At 45.7% G+C, this 20,003-nt stretch overlaps 1 pseudogene; it reads left to right on the forward strand.

The window, feature by feature from the left end:
• Positions 1 to 13,756: 13,756 nt before the first annotated feature.
• LOC121491542 lies at positions 13,757 to 16,422 on the forward strand (annotated as a pseudogene).
• The last annotated feature ends 3,581 nt before the right edge of the window (positions 16,423 to 20,003 follow it).

Here is a 20,003-nt window from a genome sequence, read left to right on the forward strand (position 1 = left end):
AAATAGACACACAGAGATGGACAGAGAGGGGACAGGCCAGTAGAATCGGTCTCTTTTTATTGGGAAAGCAGAAGCTTTACTTGATGTGTACACACACACACACACACACACATACACGTGCGCACGCGCGCACGTGTGCGGACCACCACCTATATTTTCTGGTCCAATCCTGGTTGCAAGGGGACTGGGACCAGAGTAGCAGGCCTGTCATGCCTGCTTGACACCAGCCACAGATTCTGTGCTTGGGGCTAGGTGCCTTTCTTTCTTTCTTTCTTTCTTTCTTTCTTTCTTTCTTTCTTTCTTTCCTTCTTTCTTCTTCTTTCTTTCTTCTTTCTTTCTTTTTCTTTTTCTTTCTTCTTTCTTTCTTCTTTATTTCTCTCTCTTTCTTTCTTTTTCTCCTTCCTTCCTTCCTTCCTTCCTTCCTTCCTTCCTTCCTTTTAAGATTTTATTTATTTGAGAGATGGGGTGGGCGGTGCAAAGGGAGAGGGAGAAGCAGACTCCTCCCTGAGCAGGGAGCCTGATATGGAGCTGGATCCCACGTCCCCGAGATCATAACCTGAGTCGAAGGCAGATGTTTAACCGACTGAGTCTTCCAGGTGTCCCTAGGTCCATTTCTATTGCAAACAAATTTAATTTGTTAGCAAGGAAGAAGGAAACATGGATGTTGGTAAACAAAGGGAGAGTCTGCTAGAGGAACTCGGGCATATCCTCGAGACATAGACTGAAATGATGTGTTTTCTTTGTTTTGTTCCTTTTTTTTTTTTCTGAAACAGACCTTCTAGCAGGTGACATGGCAAGGGTTCAGAACCCCTACCTCCTGGACTTGGTGCCATGAAGCCCTCTGTGTCCTCTGCTCCCATTCCAAACCCTCACCTCACTGGGTCTCAGTTTGTCCTTATCACCCTTCGAAGTAGATCTAGCCCCTGTGTTGGGGGGAATGACCAGTGCTAGGCAGGGTAGGGAGGGCTCCGTGGGTCACTGGAGGCACCATTGCTGAGATTCCTGAGGGCCTTTCCCAAGCTGAACTGGTACAGGTGCTGGAGTCTGATGTTTCAGTAGCAGAGAGGGCTCCTAGAGAGCCATGAGCTCTCTTGCTGGTTTTCCCTCATAACAAGCACATAGTACACTCAATCTGGAGTGAGGGGGACCTGGATTCTTCCAAAGTCCAACTTGGTGGCTTCATCGGTCAGGAAAGGCTGAGTCGTGCTGTGGTAACCAACAGGCTTAATTAAAGTGTAATGGCTTAAACACAAAGTTTTTATCTTGTTAATTCTAAATATCCACATGAATCCATTGGGGGCTTTATTCCATTTCTCTCCACTCTGGGATGCAGGCTGATGGAGTGGCCACCATTTTGAACTTAATGGTTGTTGGGACAGAGGGAAAGTATAGATCTGGAGGGTCTCAGCAGCATTTAATTGTCTCTTCCAACTTGGGAGAGACTCCTATAATTTCTACTGACAGTTCACTGGTGAGGACCAGTCACATGGCCCCACCCAACCACAGAGGGGCCCAGAGGTGTGATGCTGTCATGTGCCTAGAAGAGGGACAGCAGGAAATGTTTAGTAAGCAGCATTCATGAGGACTACAGTAATTTTGGAAAAGTTGTCTAATTTCTTCAGGTCTCATTTATTTCATCTAAAAGTAGTGTTTCTAAGGCGAAAACTAGGTATGGTCAAAATAGCTCTTACAACCCCTTTAGCCATTGGATATTTATAGGCAAGAACAAACAAACAGGGGATCCCTGGGTGGCTCAGCAGTTTAGCGCTGCCTTCAGCCCAGGGTGTGATCCTGGAGACCCGAGATCGAGTGTCGCGTCGGGCTCCCGGCATGGAGCCTGCTTCTCCCTCTGCCTGTGTCTCTGCCTCTCTCTCTCTCTCTATGTCTATCATGAATAAAAAAGTAAAATCTTTTAAAACAAACAACAACAACCTCAACACATACCTCATACAAAAATTAACTAAAAAATGGATCATAGACTTAACTGGGCTTGAACACAAACTAATAAAACTTGAAAAAGAGAGGATCTAGGGCTAAGCATGATCCACAAAAGGAAAAATTGATAAACTGGATCTCATTAAAATGAAAAACTCTTGCTCTTCCGAAGACCTCATTGAGAATGTCGAAGACAATTTACACAAAGCTACACATGTGGTCAAGTCGCAAAGAGCCACACACACAGATAAATACATGCATATCTGGTAAAAATCTGAGTACATTCCAAAGATCGTACCACTCTAGGTTTCCTGGGTTTGGTATCATCCTATGGTAATGTCTGACCTTCACCATGGGGCGGGCTGGGCTAAGGGTGCATGGCACCTCCCCAACATCTCTGTCCACCTTCCTGAGGATCTGTAATAACTTCAAAATAAGACTTAAAAAAGAACTCTTCAGCCACCCACAAAGAAATGTGCTTCAGAAGTCATATTATCCATAAGAATCCATGTATTTAAACACCAAAGCCATTCTTTCATCTACAAGATGCTCCCAATATGATGGCTTCTGGGATGGGGATGTCATTACTTGGAACTCCTGGCAGAGCCACCTCAGTCATTGCTACTACCATTTCTTTCTCACTGCCTCTTTGTTTTATGGCTTTCACTGGTCCATAGCTTTTTATGTGAAACCCTCGGGGCCAGGAAGTTTTTAAGGTTATTTTTGAGGGGGGTGAGAGAAGTAATATAACGCTATGGCCTTTATTATGTAGCTCCCTCCCTACCAGCAGGGCCAGGGGGCCTCCCTTTATCAAGTGCACTTATATTAATACTCATTAATGCAATATATGAACATTCCCAGAAAGTGGGATAAACACAGACTGTAATTTTGAAGTGTCAGTTCAAGGCACCAAACGAGTCTGTTCAGGTCCAAGTTAGCCCCAAACATTAATACCCGAGAGGGCACACAGGTTTGGCCGGACTTTTGGACTTGGGACTTATAGCAGCAATTGTGGAGGGCAGGAAGAGTGTGGCTGCCCTAACTTGTGTGGAGGGCAGCCACGTGGAGCCCTTCGTGACCTGGATTGTGTCCACAGAGGCCACTGTGCTAGTGGGAAGTCCATGACCTTCTCTGGAAGGTCATGACCAGTCCTCAAGTGTCCTGTGGGGGGTTGGGGTGCCCTCAGGAGTCTCTTCCTGGCCCTCAGACACAGCCTAGTCCTTACAGACTCGTGGTGCAAGTCACAGCCACGGGAGAGAGCGCACCTTGCCTGCTGCCCAGGCTGCTCACGTTCTCCTCAAGCCGCTGGAGTTGGAGCTGGAGCTGGCAGGGGTCTGAGAGGGAGCCCCACCAGTGCCTTTTTACAGATGAGGGAATGGAGGCCCAGAGAGGGTGCCTGAGTTGTGGACACCCACACAGCTAGCCAGGGGACAGAGACGGGGGCATTTCAGACAGGGCCAGAGGTGCTGGAGGCAGGTTTAAAAGCTGGGACCAGACAAGCCTCCCAACCCCGGCTACAGACCTCAGGGAAGAGCCCCAGACCAGCCCACCAGCAAGGGGAGCCCACCCACCTCAATGACGTTTGAGGGGTGCCCCCAACCCTCTCTCCTTCCAGGCGCAGAGCAGGGGAGGGGAGCACAGAAGGTCACACCCTGGCGCCCCCCCTTAGTGACCCAGTCCCCAGGGGTGCGGGCTGGCGCTGGCAGCCCGGGCAGGGCGGCCCGGCCATGGGTGGGCCCCCGCGGCCCCGTCCCCAAGCCCCTGTGTGGGCCGCTTTGACTCCGTGCCGGAGCCGAGCCGAGGCAAACCACGCCGCACTGGACGCCGTTCAAGCTTTTACAGGCCCTCAAATTGGGGCTGGAGCCGGAGAGGAAATACTAAAATCCTGTGTACACAACTTCTGTCTGTGCGCCCGGCTCCGGGAGGATCAGGCGCTCGGGGGACACATCTGCGCTGTTTAAGGGCTCCGCCGCCTTCCCGCTCCGCTGCGAAGGGCCCGCCGGCTGCCGATGGGACCCCCTACCCCCCCCCCGCCCCTGTGAGCACAGGATCCCCTGACCCTTCAGCCCAGGCCCTGGCCCCTCGTGCCCAGCAGAGAGCTGCTGCTTAGACGGCCTTAGAGCCTGGAATCCGGCAGGCCTGGCGGGGAGGCTGGCTCACCACTTTGCAACCCCCCCGCCGACTGGCAAGGGCCTCCCTTTCTGCACCCGGAGAATGGGCGCATTAGTGGCAAGCTACCCCAGGGTTCCCGTGAAGATTAAAGAGATGATGGTGATAGGGAAATAGTCCAGAGTCTGGTACGTCATAGGTGCTCACTAAATGGTAACCATCGGGGCAGCCCGGGTGGCTCAGCGGTTTAGCGCCGCCTTCAGCCCAGGGCATGATCCTGGAGACCTGGGATCGAGTCCCACCTCAGGCTCCCTGCAAGGAGCCTGCTTCTCCCTCTGTCTCTCTCTCTCTGTGTGTGTGTGTGTATTTCTCATGAATAAATGAATAAAATATTAAAAATAAATAAATAAATGGTAACCATTGTTATCATATGTGTGAAGTAATAGTAATAGCACCATTATGATCCAGGCGCAAGCTAGTGCTACGTGCAGTTTAAATTGAATGGGGGAGAACTGAATGATTAGAACCCCAAGGAACTGAATGACTTACCTAAGGTTACACAGTCAGTGATGGGCTGGGTCAGGATGTGAACCTAGGCAGTCTCAGAGTCTTAGGTGCTTTGCTGCCACTCCGCACTGCTGGTCAGCTATATGTACCTACCGTGTCCTCTGCCTGGCATGGAGCTCCCCTCACTTGGGCCCGGGCCCACCCTCCCAGTTTCATCCCTACCAAGTGCTCTCAAGCACCCCTCATGCAGCTGGCCAATCCTCCCCGGGGTTCTGAACCAGTGCTCCCCCTCCCAGCCCTCAGCCCAGGCTCAGCCCTTTCTAAGGCAAAGCTCTGTCTGCAGTCTGTGCCCTGTGTGTCCTAGGTCCTCCCTGGCCACCCCCTCCAGAGAAATCCACTCCCTCTCCGAGCTGCCTCAACATTATCCTCAAAGGGGTCTGAGCTCCTTCTGGCTGGGCTCCCTGCCAACAAGCAGCCCACAAAGGGCATCTGTTCTGTGGCCTGCCCTCAGCTTGAGCTGAGTTGGCTTGCACCTGCACAGTGGGTCTTCTGGACCTCTGCTCGTGCCCCCAGCCTTCTTTCCCCAAACAGCCTGGACCCTCAGGGTCCAAACTCAGGAGGTTTGACGATGTTGTAGAAATCACATAGCTTTGGCATCTGGAGCCTGGGTTTCAGTCCCAGCGCTGTGGTTCCACGAAATCTTGGGCAAGTCATTTAATCTCTCCTGAGTCCCAGTTTCCCCATGGGAGTGATAGCGTCTGTCTCAGTTCCTTGATATTAAGTGGCATGAGAGGTATGAGAGGGCCTGGCACAGTGTAGGAGCAGAAGTGTTGCTTGTTTAAGTAGGAGTCATGCCAGGGTGACCTGGCCCCTCCAGGTGGTCTGGGAACCGAGCCTGATAGGATGACCTGTGACCCGGCCCCCCACTGTGAGAAGGCAGGAGTTGGTCATGGGGAGACCAGTGGCCCCTGCAGGACTCATAGCTGAGTCCTCCACAGAGGGGAGGGGGTGGTTCTGCCCTGAGTACCTCTCAGCTTTGACCTATAGGGATGATGCCCACGTACAGGTGGAAGCTGCTGCAAGTCTGTGGTGCCATGGGTGCCATGTGGGACACCACCCCCCTACCCATAGAGGGCTAGCAGCAGAGCTGCAGTGGTGCCCTGTGGGCGCAGACTGGTGTGTGACCACACATGAGCCACCCCAAGGGCTTCCAGATGGGGCACAGTGCTGAGGGGCTGAGGATCTGTGGGATCTGTCACCTTCTGCCTACCGGCTGGTGAGACCTGAGGGTCCAGGCATCTGGACCACTTGCCTGGAAGTGGGTTGGATACTGGATGCCACATGCGTCTCCCTATAGCCCTGATTGCCGACCGGGCTCCCCAGGCCGAGCGCAGTCTGCGTGGCGCGGCGGTGCCCTCTGCTGGCTGTGCTGGGCTGCTGCGGGCCCCGCCAGGCCCACCGGGGCTGCTTTCTCCCGCTCCAGGCTGAATCTTCCTGCGTGAACGTAACAGAACTCAGGCATGCTGGCAAGACCACTCTTTATTCATTATTGTTTCTTTAAAATCAAAGTATTTATTATTATTATTATTTGTTTCATTAAAATCAAATTAGATCTGACTCCACCCTGCCAGGACTGCAGAAAAATGCATTTGTTTGTCCTTGCTTTGGAAAATAAAAGTGGGGCTCCCCCTCCCTAGGCCTGTACAAGAAGCCAGAGCATGACATGATGTGAGACATGGGAGGAGGGTGGGGAGGTTAAAACTCTCGGTGTGTCAGGCCCCTGTGGAAGCTTCATATCGAAGCCTCAGGGAGGCTCTGTCCCTTCCCTGCCAAGGTTGGCAGCCCTGGAGGTGGGGCCCATGCTCACTCCCTCCCGGGCTCCCCCAGGCAGCCAGCCCTGCCACCTAAGGTCCTCTCCCCTACATGGGGGGTGGGCGGGTGGGGGGGCACTGATACTTCTGGCCACTGAGTTTTCCCAAACCACCTCTTTCTCCTGTTCCCCAACTCCCACCCAATCCCCTTAAATTGCTCAAGATCCTGAAAATAAAAGCAGGAAAGGTAGGCTGGATAGAGGGAGGAAAATCTATCAAGAACAAATAGCAAATGATTATGTCAGGAAAAGTGCCTGCTTCTCTAAAATCAGCTGGATAGCAACATATACGCCTGTAGGAAAATGCTCTGTCTTTGGAGTGATCTTCATGCTGCAGCTGAAGCCAACACAATATGACTTGGACAGTGAGTAGGTTGGTTGAATCTAGTCAAAGAATACTGGGGAAGAGGGTTGGTCATGGGGAATGGAGCATGCCTACTCCTCAACTAAACCAATATAAGTTAAAAAAGCGTTTATGGAAAAATGGGTGAACACATAAACACCTAGGGAGCCTGAGTTGCAAAGCTAACACTGTCTAAAAGAAAGAAACATGCCCCCCCGCCCGTTGTCGTCCCATGTATACAGTGGGCCTGGCAGGTCGGACTGTGGCCCTCTGGACTCTGTGGTGCCCAGATCCACAATCCTCAGTCTTGACTCTGACCCAGGAATATTCAACATCTTGGCCATAAACTGCCAGCCTGGTGTCACAATTGCCCTCAGGGTGGCGTCCTCGGCCTTCTGGAGATGGTGCATCTGCTTCTTCCAGGGCCCTTTCCTGACCTGGGGAAGTTGACGTTTAAATAAGATGAGGACATAAAATCTTTAGAAAATAATAATAAATAAAATAAATAAGATGAGGAAGCAAATGAAGTTTTTAGAATCAAACTGTCATGGTAAGCTTAGGAGTTAACTTGTGCCTAATTGCTTCTTTAAAATACTGTAATAGTTACGAGAACCTAGCCTATTAAAGACTGACTTGTTAGCCTGATACTTCCAGTTTTAGATGTGTGATAAATATAGACTTGTGATTTTAAGTTGGAAGGGGAAAGAAAATTTGACTTTATTTTTTGTGAATACTAATAGTATCTGAAAGAAAATCAGTGTTTCCCTATGTTAATGCATTTTAATTTTTCTTTCTTTTCTTTCACTGCATTAATACATTTTCTTTGTTAGGCATATAAGAATTCATTATTTGTTAGAGTCACTAGTTTGCTTTGTTAGGCAACTGCAGGACTTATAGAGGAAATGTAATATATTAAATTTATAAATGCAGTTCAGAATGTTTAGAGGAATTTAATTATGTTTACAGATGATTTCTAAAAGGAGCTTAGGATCTTCAAGTTGAGCTAATAGGTCATTAATCAAAGAAAATTGAAGGGCACTGTTCTTATCTTGCCATTTTTATAAACAGACTAACAAGATTTATAAAATGAACATAACAGCTTAAGGATAACTAGGTTATTTCTATTTTAATGAAAGGAACATTAATTTAAATCCTCAGTAACTCTAAGTAGTCCTTTCTGGACTGCCCTCCAACATAAAAAAAAATAATTCACAGTGACAGCTTTTAATACTAATAGATAACGTTTATGGAGTGCTTTACACTGTCTCATCTAATCTTCCATTCCAGATGGGAGACACTGAGAGGGCAGGAATTTGCTCAAGGCCACGCATCTAGGAAGTAGTACAAGATGATCGTGAGTTGGCCCCTTTGACTCCAGAGACTACACGATTAGCCACAGTGTCAGATGGTCTTTGGAGCCTGGGTTTCTAGGATTTGCACTGAGCTCCCTGGAGAATGGGCTCACTCTTCGTAACTTCTATCAGTGACTGCTATCTTGTCGGCACTCCCACCTGCCCAGCCACTTCAATGCTCAACAGAAATGGGGTGCCTGGATTTGAATCCCAAAGTACCATTTGTAGAACTGCCACATATTCGTGCCCTACAAACACAGAGATTCTGATACCAGCCAAGGCCTGGTGACCAGTTACAAGTATGGGAGCTTGCATATTTTCTTCCTCGTTGTGTACATTCAACGTTTTCCCTTGCTGCCTATAGAAGAACTGCGGTGATGTTTCACCTTACAGTACGGTTTCCAAGTAACAAAGTTCAGGTGGGATGAGTGAATGAATTAGAAGGGGAATTAACGCTGCCCAGAGAGGGAGGCCGTGTCGAGTGGGACTTGGTGTCTGATATCTTGTGGACAGAGTGAGCATGCCCTCATCTGTATGAGTGAGTAATGGTTGCATCCTTTATAGGTTTACCATAAAGATTAGGGATAATGTTTGCGAAGCACCCAGCACAGTACTCGGTAGAGATTTTTATGGCTGGTAGGCAGTTTCAATACTGTTCTGTTTGCCTGATCTTAGAAACCACCTAAATGTCCTGGAAATTCTCACTCGTTGGTATTTCTTTTAGGTTCCTGGACCCAATTCCAACATTGTGGGGTGGGGGTCCCCTACACATAACATGAAGCAATTCCCAGACCCCAGGAATACAGCTCAATTCCAACATGACCTACCTGGGGACTGCATCTGATTCCACAGATTAAGGGCTCAGTTCTAGAAGACTGCTTTCCACCCCCCACTTCAGAGACCAGTCACAAGCCCCCAGCTGTTACTAGTACTTCTGACCAAACTGCTACAGACAGGAGGTTCCAAAAACCTCCTCCTTAGGTTCTTTTAATTCGCTACAGTGGCTCACAGAACTCAGGGAAACACATTTACCAGTTTATTAAAGGATATTTTAGAGGGCACAAATCAACAGCCAGATAAAGAGATGCATAGGGTGAGGTACACGCAGAGCCTCCCTGTCCTGCCGGGACAGCCAACAGCCCCATTCGCCACCTGTTCACCAACTCAGAAGCTCCCCGAACCCTGTGTCTGGCATCTGAATTATCAGATACACATTTTCTATAAATCATTGTATTGCAGCATCCTACGTGCCCACTGGAAATAAGGGCCCCCAGAGCCCCCTCATGCTTATGCCCCAGGATCTGTCTGAGGTTGTAAACCCTCTTTAAAAAGGCCATGTGTGAACATCAAGGCTGTTGTCTGTCCCTGGTACTGGGGCCACAGACCCAGGATCCCCTCAGAAACTTCTTCCTCCTTTTCTGTCTCTATTTCTAGCCCATCGTTATTTTCCATACTCCAAGGGCAACCTTCCTGCTCTCCATCCTACATGGATGAAGACATTTTATCTACAAATGTTCCCAAGAACAGCCGGGAAGGAGCTATGTTTGCCCACTTATTTAACTCCTCCTGGCTCAGAAACGCAAATCCAGGGACCTCTGTTTCAGGTCCAACATGTAAAGAGCCTGGAAGTTGTCATTCCCATCCTGAGACAAGAAAAGCTGAACAAACCGACAGATTGAGGAGGCAGACAGTGAATACTGTTCAGTTCAGTTGAACTGAACAACACTATCAGTTGTCTGGCTCTTTGACACTTAGAAAATATTTCACCCAACATGAGCAGAATGCACATTCTACTCAGGCTCACACAGAACATTCACCGAGTGTTTGTGTCACCCCCTCCCTGAAATTCACATAGGGAAGCCCTAATCCCCAGTGTGGCAAATTTGGAGGTGGGGTCTCTGAGGGAGTAATTAAGGTTGATAAGATAATAATGGTGAGACCCTGATCTGATACAATTGGTGTTCTTAAGCGAGGAGACGTCATGCAAGCATGCAGCAAGAAGGCAGACATCCGCAGCCCGAGAGGAGAGCCCACACCAGGCGCCTACCCTCCTGGCACTTTGATCTTGGATTTCCAGTCTCCAGAAATGTGATAGAAGAGATTTCTGTTGTTGAAGCCGCTCAGTCTATGGTATTTTGTTACAGCAGCCCAAGCCGACTAAGACACCAAGGTAGATCAAGGTCTGGGCAATAAATACACATTAACAAATACTAAAAAATAGAAACTATACAAAGTATGGCTTCAGACTACAGTGAAATTAGAAAGAGCCAGTACAGGTGAGGGCCATAGACCCTAAGTTCTGCTGACTTAAGGTAAATCTCCTTCTGATGGTGACCCCATTGTAGGCCAGCCAGATCAGCCTCCCTGTGCATCGCTGTCCTTTGCAAACCTCTCTCTCTCTCATTCTCAGTGTGTGTGTGTGTGTGTGTGTGTGTGTGTGTGTGAGTGTGTGCATGCGCGCACACATGTGACTATGCTCTGGGACATGTGAAGGACATTCTGTAGCTATGAGGATCTGATGAGGCAGCTGATTCAGGCATCAGGGTCCAGCCAGATCTGCTGTTCGATTTGGTGGCTGGGTAACAGAAAATTTCTGCAGCCAGGAAAAAAATGGAAGTGGAGACAGGCTCATGGGATAGTCTTGGAAAGATATTAGAGTCTTTCCTGTAGCCTCATGCAGACAGGTGTGTGGAGTCCTTCCTCGGGTTGAGGACACAATGCAACCTCCAACTGAGGTGAGTGTCCACTTTTGCAGGTGAGCGTCCACTCAGCCTCAGAATGAGCAAGATTCCCAACATCTTCTGGTGGCAGCTGCAGGATTAGCTATATGTAATCTTTGAGATTCCAGAATTCTTTTTGGAAGTGGAATCTGGAGTTGTTTTTTTTTTTTTTTCTTATCAGGGAGACAAACCAGTTTGGACTACTTCTCTTCACCTATGGAGAGTGGAGTCCATACAGAGGATTTGGGAACTGGAGTTACATAAAGACAGAGATGTTAAAAGGATCCATGGCAGTGGGGTTAACACTCTTGCCATTGAACTTGTTGAAGCAATATAGTAAGTTTACTACACATACAATCATTTTTTTCCAAAGTGAGATGCAGTAAAAGCTTGCTCTCAGATTACGTATGTAAAGGTTCATCAAAAATAGTAAAATTTCTAATTGTAGCATTTTAAAGCTAACATACTAATTCAAATAAATGTAGAACATCAAACCTTTAAAAAAGAAAGTGGGGTCTGGTCTAGGCAGCAGAAGGGACAGCTGAACTCATCCTTGGGGGGTGCGGTGGGGTGTGAGGCTACAAAATTGGCTACATCTGGATGCAAAGGTAGCTGAGTATCTCTGATGCTTGACCTGCAGCCCCTGAATCAGCACAGAGGGATGTCCTGGGTTCTGAGGAGGCTACTGAGCCACCGGCCTTAGTGTCCTCAGAAGGATGAAGAAAATATGAACAATACTGTTTAAAGACCTTATTGAGGTATAATTCACAGGCCATATTATTCATCTATTTGAAGTGTACAATTCAGGGCTGTTTAGTATATTCATAGAATTGTGTATTCATTCATTACCATAATTAATAATAGAACATTTTCATCACTCAAAACATAAAACCTAACACCCTTTAGCTATCACTTCCCAATCCCCCTCTATTGTCCCAACTACAGGCAACCATTAGTCTAATTTTTGTCTCTATAGATTTGCCTTCTACACATTTTATATAAAATGTGTCATATAATACATGGTCCTTTTAGACTGGCTTCTCTTACTTAGCATAATGTTTTCAAGGTCCTCACATGTTGTATCACTACTTCATGCCTCATTCCTTTTTGTGGTTAAATAATATTCCAACATATGGATATGCCACACGTTATTTATCTACTCATCAGTTGATAGAATCTGGGTTGTTTCCATGTTTTGGCTAATATGAATAATACTGCTATGATCATTCATGTACAAGTTTTCGTGTGGACCTATGTTTTCACTTCTCTTGGGTATGCACTTGGAATGACATTGTTGGGTTATATGATAACTCTCTGTTTAACCATTTGAGGAACTGCCAGACTGTTTTCCAAAGTGGCTGCAACATTTTATCTTTACACCACCCATGTAGGAAGACTACGATTTATCTGCATCCTTGCTAGCATTCCTTATTATCTTTGTAATAATAATAATAATTTTAAATTTAATAAAATAAGATAATCATTATTATTATTACAGTCATCCTAGTGGGTGTGAAGAGGCATCTCATTGTGGTTTTGCCTTGCATTTTTCTGAAGGGTAATGCCATTGATATGCTCTTTGACCAATTGGATAAATGTCTATTCAGATCTTTGCCCATTTTTTAAATTGGGCAATTTGTCTTTGTTTTAAAGATTTTATTTATTCATTTACGAGAGACAGAGAGAGAGGCAGAGACATAGGCAGAGGGAGAAGCAGGTTCCCTGCAGGGAGCCTGATGCGGGACTCGATCCTAGGACCCCGGGATCACACCCTGAACTGAAGGAGAAGCTCAACCACTGAGCCACCTAAGCACCCCCAATTTGTCTTTTTATTAGTATATTCTTTACATATTCTAGATATGTCAATTATTGAATATATGATTTATTAAAAAATTGTCTCCCATCCTGTGGGTTGTCTTCTCACTTTCTTGATAGTGTCCTTTGAAACACAAGTTAATTATGATGATATCTAGTTTATCAATTTTTTTCTCTTTTGTTGCTCATGCTTTTGATGTCTTATCTAAGAAGCCAATACCAAATCCAGTTTCAAAAGATTTACCCTCACGTTTTCTTCTAAAAGTTTTATTGTTTTAGCTTTTATATTTAGACCATTGATCCATTTTGAGTGAGTTCTGTTGTATACAGTGTGAGGTAGGGCTCCAACATCATTTTTCTGCATATGGAAATCTAGTTGTCTAATTTCTGCCCAGCTGATCTATCCAAGGTAGAAAGTGGGGTCTGGAAGTCTATTATTGCTGAATTATCAATTTCTCCCCTCAATTCTGTCAGTCTACCATGAAAACTTATCATGGAATAGGTGAGTTGAGGTGAGGATGATTGAGGCTCCAGTCTTGGCCTGTCATGCCAAGGGCACAGACTTCATCATATAGTTAGGGGCTGGGTAGAAAAAAGGAATCTTCAACCTCTTGGCCACACTCACCTCTTTAATTTAGAGTTGAAGGGGAAGAGATATCCCGATAGCCTGTCCCTACTAGTGAGATAAAATAGCTCCTAATCAGCCGCTGAGGGGAGAAAAGCCTAACTTTTTGGCCACACCACCTGAGATGGAGCTTCCATCAAGCTGTGATGGTTGGGAGTGGGGAGAGAGAGAGGAAGGAAATGGTGGCTCAAATACTCTTGCTGTTCTTAATGAGTTTAAGTAGATTTTCTTGAAAAAATATTTCTTCATTTGCTATATGTTCTTAGGATAATTTCCAGACACTTAAACTTTTTAAAAACAGTTTTAGCAGCTTTGCTTCTGTCATTGGGGAGATGACAGCTCTGTGTGGCTCCTCATGCTTTCAGCTTGGAAGTGGAACCGAACCTTTTTAAAACATATAGAGTTCTTGTGAAATTATTAGAAAAAAATGAACATTTCCCACAGAAATATGTGTGAAGAGTAATAGGAAATTGACTTTAGAAAAAAATACAAGTGGCCAATTAACAGAAAAATAGTGAGCCTCTCTAGCAGTCAAAGATATTCAATTCGAAATAACACATTGTTTTTTTATCATATTGTCCAAAAAGAGAACTATACTCAGGATTATCAAGGACATGTGTAAACAGACACTTCTGTGTCTGTTTCAACACGCACCAAGATTTTCTTTTAAACATGTGTCCTTTTGACTTAGTGATCCTATTCCTAGGAACTGTCCCTAGGAAATTACCTAACAAGAATTAAAATATATATTATTTATAATATTAAGGGTAAAACAACTTAATTGTCCTTTCTTGAGGGTTTAATAAATTATGGTGTATTCAAACATAGCCCCATAAAAAGGATGAGGTATATCTATATGAATTAACATTATGAAAAGTGGGAGAGATTCTTACAGAGAAGTATGGCTTATATGATTCCATCTATAAAATCTAATCTATCTATTATCACCTATGTGCATGCACATGCATAGAAAAAATACCCTGGAGAATATATCTTAAACAACAATATGTACCTCTGGATGGGAACATGGTTGATTTTAATTTTTATGTTTCTGTGAGTATGTATGTTAAAATGTAATATTTGTACCATAAGGAAAAAACCCAGGTTGTGCTTTTTACTGGTGGCAGGTGGAGGAGTCAGGGGCTGTAGGTAGGCAGAGACCAGCAGATCAGGGAAGTGTCAAGGCAATGTGGGCTCTTCCAAAATCATCCATTTAACAAGCGGCAAACTTGGATGTAAGAGACGCCAGCAGTTGGACGGGACTGACTCATGGCACCTGGGAGATCACACCTAGCAGAAAGCAAGTTGGTCAGTGAAAGAGCTTCAATGTGAGGCACAGCATTTTCAGCCCAGTTTCCAGGCTAGCCCAGTAGCCAGGGAGGAGGTAATATCCTGAAGAAGGTGGACATACTGGCCTGGAATTCTGGAGCCTTGATAGTGAGGTCCCACTGCAGACCTGGGAGTGAAATAAAAAGAGGTAGCATCAAATCCATGGGAGTGGATGATCTCACGGGAAGAGATCACAGTCAGAAGGGGAGAGAAGAGAGAGGATGAAGAGCAGAAGCGTGGGAGGAGGAAGGGGAGCCTAAGAAGCGGTGAGAGAGTGCAGGAAGAGGGGAAGGGCCACAGCAGCAGCTAAGGGGCAGAGGAGCCAGCAGGCCTCAGAATACTGGGCTCTACTCATTGCCCTTGGGGGCCACGTGGAAGCCCAGCGCGCAGAGCTTTGCACACACCTCATGGACAGTAGGTGGCGCTGTGGCCCACACTAATGGCCACACCTTTCAGGGTTGGCAGTTTAATTTTTATTAAAGAGAAATTAATGTGTGCTGGAGCCCTGGAGCCCTGCCAATGCCCTGTGTAACAGATGAGAATCCCAGAGGGGGGCTATGACTTGCCTCAAGGCATTTGTTTCTGCAGGAAGTTATGACATCTGACAAGTAGAAACAAGGTGGTCTTTGTTTCTTGCTCCTGGCCAGAATTTTATTGATGGTCAGCTCAATTTTTGCTGTCTTCCTGAAAAGGAAGATTCTGGACCTTTGTTCTCTTTTCCATCTTGCAAGATGGCAGGCGAGAAAAAGCCAAGAAGCCGGATACTAAGGAGAAGAAACCTGAAGCCAAGAAGGCTGATGCTGGTGGCAAGGCAAAGAAGGGTAACCTCAAGGCCCCCTCTGCAGCTGAAACCCTGTCCTAGTCAGAGGAATTGGTAGATATTCCTGATCAGCTATGTATTCCAGAAAAGCCGTGTACAAGAGGAAGTATTCAGCAGCTAAATCTAGGGTTGAAAAGAAAGAGAAGGAGAAGGTTCTTGCTACTGTTATAAGACCAGTTGGTGGTGACAAGAATGGTGGTACCTGAGTGGTTAAACTTCACAAAATGCCTAGGTATTATCCTACTGAAGATGTGCCTCGAAAGCTGTTGGGCCATGGCAAAAAACTTTCCAGTCAGCATGTAAGAAAGTTGCAAGCTAGCATCACTCCTGGCCCCATTTTGACCATCCTCATTGGGCACCACAGAGGCAAGAGGTTAGTTTTCCTGAAGCAACTGAGCAGTGGCTTGCTACTTGTGACTGGACCTCTGGCTCTCAACCGAGTTCTTCTGAGTAGAACACACTAGAAATTTGTCATTGCCACTTCCACCAAAATTGATATCAGCAGAGTGAAAATCCCCAAACATCTCACTGACGCTTATTTCAAGAGGAAGCAGCTGCGTAAACCCAGACACCAGGAAGGGGAGATCTTTGACACAGAGAAGGAGAAATACGAGATTACAGAGCAGTGCAAGGTTGATCAGAAAGCTGTGGACTCGCAAACTCTGCCAAAAATCAAAGCTGTTCCTCAGCTTCAGGGCTACCTCCGCTCTGTGTTTTCTCTCACAAATGGAGTTTTCCCTCACAAATTGGTGTTCTAAATTTCTTACAAAGAACCTAATTAAACTGACTGATCCATTTAAAAAAAGAAAGAAAGAAAAGGGAAGAGTCTTTCTAGTTGGAGGAAGACTAAATCATTGTTCAATACAGGACATAAGCAGGGGGTAGGGATGGATAGAGAGAAGGGAAGTGAAGAAGTGCTGGACTAGCCTTTTATGGAGAGAAGACTGGGGAAAATTCTGGAGAGACTTATGTAGCTGCAGGCTGAGACAGAAGTGGTCAGAAGTCATCCCTTCTAAAAGTGACCCCAAACATCCCAAGATGTTAAATACTTTAAGAAACACAAAATAGTCTCTAGGAATAAGTATATAAAGCAGTAAGTTATGATGATTATATTGTCCAAAGTAAAAATCGGGACATCTGACCTGCTAATTGAACAGGATAGCTGTAGTGAGACTTCCTACCCCCTACAGATGAGGGGTGCTCGGTCAATGTGCATGAACCCTAAAAGAGATGCTTGCCTATGAAGCCAGGGGTTGTACTAGATGTTTCTTCATTCCCTGTGACGAGTGGTAGCTGTGTGGGGAGAGTAGGTGAGGTTAGCAAGAAGATGGAGGCCTGTCCCTTCTGACCTCTCTTCAGCTCCTCTCCCCCAGGATTTGCAGTGAACTCATGTTCTTAAATTTAGGTTAAGTTTGTAGAGAAAAGTGACATAGATGGGCCACAGACAAAAGATGGAGAGGGAAAAAGCCACACCTATGACATTCCACTCAATCTCTCTTTTTTTTTTAAGGTTATTTATTTATTTATTCATGAGAGACACACAGAGAGAGGCAGAGACATAGGCAGAGGGAGAAGTAGGCTCCCCACAGGGAGCCCAATGTGGGTCTTAATCCCAGGACCCTGAGATCACGACCTGAGCTGAAGGCAGACCCTCAACCACTGAGCCACCAGGTGCCCCTCCACTCAATCTTTCATTTTAGGAAAAGACTCTTAGTTTAGACTCGAATCTAATTTTGTGCGCTTGGGGTGTGTGTGTTTTGAATCTCACTCATTCCTCTTACTAAACATCACATTGGAAGAGCAAGCCACTCCAGCACAAAGCCTCAGTCAGAAGGCCTTTTGTCCACTATTATTTTAAAGACAGGGCACATAACTCAAAATGATCAGATCTTTAGTAATTATGTCTTTTAAAAGTAGTCCTTATCCAGTAAATGATATATAGCAAAAAAGGGGGGGCAGACAAATATGTACATACACACAATAGAGGTATATCATCTTGGTTTCCAAATTCCATATAATAAACTCACTACGACTGCCTTGACTACAAAGCATAGAACCTTCGACAAGGACCTTCCTTATTATAGTCTGAAACACCAACCCCTACATATACACTTACACTTTGATACACTTTGGCAAGTCTTTGCTGTCCTGAGCACCCAAATTCAATGTGTGTTGAGGAAGGGGGTTCCCCACACCTCCAGCAAGCAAAGCTTCAATACTGGCCGGGTGTGTGAGAATTCAAACCAAGTGTGACACTATCCACCCACATAGTCTCTGATCCCACAGGTTGCGGGTTTAGTCCTATAGGTGCCCTCCTAGACCCAAGCTCAGATTGTTAGCCAGGCTTCTGCCTAACTGGCTACAAACTGGAGGTTCCAGTGAACTCCTCCAACTCAGGATGCAAATCACCAAGCCCTGGTTGTTACTTGTGCTTCTGACCAACCAGCTAATAAATCAGATTCCCAAGGGCCCCTCCTCAGGTGGACTAGTTTGCTAGAGTGCTTCATAGAACTCAGATAAACATTTAACTTACTAGATGACTGGTTTGTTACAAAAGGATAGAATTCAGGAAGAGCCAGATGAAAGAGATGCATAGGGCAGGGCATGGGGACAGGGCTCGGGGCTTCCATGTCTTCCCTAGGTGTGTCACTCTCCCCAATCTCATGTGTTTGCCAGCTCAGAAGCTCTCTGAACCCCATCCTTTTGGAGTTTTGTGGAAGCTTCATTACATAGACATGGTTGATTAAATCTTTTGCCACTGGCAAATGATTTAACCTTCAGCCCCTCTCTCTTCTCCAGAGGTCAGGCAACAGGACCAAAATCATTCTCACCGGTTCTTCTGAGGACTCCATCCCTCAGGTGTTTTCCAAGTCATTTCACTAACATAACACAGAACATCTTTATCATTCTCAACACTTAGGAAATTCCAAGGGTCTGGGGTGCTCTGTGGCAGAAATGGAGGGAAAGATCTCCATATGCTTATCAGAAGTCACAACAGCACAGCAGGTCTTTGAAAAGATAAGGTATACATCTATTTCAGAAGCTTCAGCAATAAGTGAGTTTTCCACAATGTATGGGTGTGTATATAGCCACTAAACAGGCCTATTCAGCTTCTGGCATATTCTTTTGAGATTCATTTAAGTCACTAAGACAATTACATATAGAAAAAGTGATTGTGTTCATTTACTGCTTTAGTTACCTGTATTCTATAATAGGCGAGGCCTTGTTACAGGGGCTATAGATGGAATAAAGTACAAAATTCTGTCACTAGAGAGTTCATCCCTTAATTACAAAGGTCCTTTTGAATTCTCATTGCTTTAGGGCCGATGTCAGTTTCTTCCCACACCAAAGGAGCCAGCCTGATAGGAGATCTTGATATGTTATGGGGAACTGTCCATTCAAAACGACTTTTGCATCTGACTACTGTACTGTCCTTAATCACCCTCCCCTGGCCCCTGCTGCCCACGCTCTGTCCTCAGTCATGTCACATTTATGTTACTGCCTGGTAGTTTAGTGCAGTCTTTTCTGAAAGATTGATTGATTTATAAAGATTTTATTTATTTATTTATGAGAGACCCAGAGTCAGAGACACAGGCAGAGGGAGAAGCAGGCTCCCTGCAGGGAACCTGATGTGGGACTTGATCCCAGGACTCGGGGATCATGACCTGAACCAAAGGTAGGTGCCTAACCGACTGAGCCACCGGGCGCCTCTAGTGTGGTCTTTCCTATTAAGAACCTAACCGTTTTAAATGAACTCATCGTTTTAATTTTTCTTGGAACTGATTTTCTTCAGTAAGTCAAAAAATTAAGTCAGGTAACAGGAGAGTGAAAATACATTGCTGTTAGTAGTTACAAATTTCTGGTATATAATCCATAATTAGCATTGCTTCTATGAGTTATCTAGTGAATATTACATTTTTAAAAAAATTTATGATAGTCACACAGAGAGAGAGAGAGAGAGAGACAGAGAGAGAGAGAGGCAGAGACACAGGCAGAGGGAGAAGCAGGCTCCATGCACCGGGAGCCCGACGTGGGATTCGATCCCGGGTCTCCAGGATCGCGCCCTGGGCCAAAGGCAGGTGCCAAACCGCTGCGCCACCCAGGGATCCCGAATATTACATTTCTTTAATAATGTTTGCATTTTCTGAAAATTCACTTCACTACATTTCTAGGCACACAAAAGCTGGAAAGCCTACATCTGCCACATCTTGGATGGCAGCCTGACTCCAACTCAAAATCTGACATCTTGCTCCTTCCCACAGAGGAAATGTGTAAACTTGTCTCCCTTTCTATGTTTTGTTGACACAGCTCACTGGAGAAATCTGTTTTTAAAAAAGTTAGAGCCAAATTTCATAGCATGTTATTTACTTTCGGGTCTGCCATAATCCTCTAAAGATGGATGCTTTTCTTCTCTGCTCAACGGGTTGAAATTTAATATTGGGAATTGGGCAAATCTAAGCATTTCGATAATGAAGGTTGAACTACCAAGGCTGCAATTTCCTTTGTGGGGGGACATGAATTTCTAGCCAATAAAATGTGTGTCCATGTAACGATGAATTCTCCTGCCCAATTTACTTT

This window comes from Vulpes lagopus, chromosome 5 (assembly GCF_018345385.1).
Source record: "Vulpes lagopus strain Blue_001 chromosome 5, ASM1834538v1, whole genome shotgun sequence".
NCBI classification, from domain to species: Eukaryota; Metazoa; Chordata; class Mammalia; order Carnivora; family Canidae; genus Vulpes; species Vulpes lagopus.